Here is an 871-nt window from a genome sequence, read left to right on the forward strand (position 1 = left end):
CATCATATCAATCTCCATTACTTTATTACTTGCTTTGTTTTTACTTTGCCTTTTACTTTTCACTTTGCATCTATATACCAAAAATACCAAAAATATTATTTATCACCTCTATCAAATCGCACTCTCGTAAGTCAACGTGAAGGGATTGACAACCCCTAATCACGTTGGTTACGAGGAGCTATCATTTTGTGTAGGTACGCGGGACTTGTGCGTGGTCTGCTACTGGATTGATACCTTGGTTCTCAAAAACTGAGGGAAATACTTACGCTACTTTGCTGCATCATCCTCTCCTCTTCGGTGAAATCCAACACAGTGCTCAAGAGGTAGCACACCCGCGGTAACTAGCGTTGGAGAGGAGAGTGCACCATGGATGCATCACCTCCGGCCCTTCCACCACTAGCATGCAATGGCTCGACGGAGCGTCGGCCTACGGGCCCCGCCGGTTGCGGCTCATCTTTGTTGGCGATGCCGACGAGGCTCCGGACGGTGGCTCTCCACTTGTTGAGCTTCCCCTCCACAGGAGGAAAGTCAAGAAGCAGCTGCGCGCCCCCCAAGTCTTCTGCTGGCGTGGGCGGTGGCGAAAGCTGCATAGACTGTGACGCGCTCCGACTTCTAACCATGTTAGAAGGAGCTCTATCATGGCCTTGCGGCTGTACGCCATTTTTGCTAGCACTTCGGCGTGCATGCTGGCCTTATTCGTCCCGCGAAGGATGCGCATGACTCTTCCCACGGCGGCCTCGGGGTCACCAGCGTGGTGACGCTGCTCGTTGCGCACAACTTGGGAAGAGCGCGTTGTGGGCGCCGGCGTAGGTGTCTTGGAGGTCGCCGCGCCACCAGCAGGTGGCACGGCACCGCCCTTGGAGGGCCCTGA

The sequence above is a fragment of the Triticum dicoccoides genome, chromosome 3B (genome assembly GCF_002162155.2).
Source record: "Triticum dicoccoides isolate Atlit2015 ecotype Zavitan chromosome 3B, WEW_v2.0, whole genome shotgun sequence".
In the NCBI taxonomy this organism is placed as follows: domain Eukaryota; kingdom Viridiplantae; phylum Streptophyta; class Magnoliopsida; order Poales; family Poaceae; genus Triticum; species Triticum dicoccoides.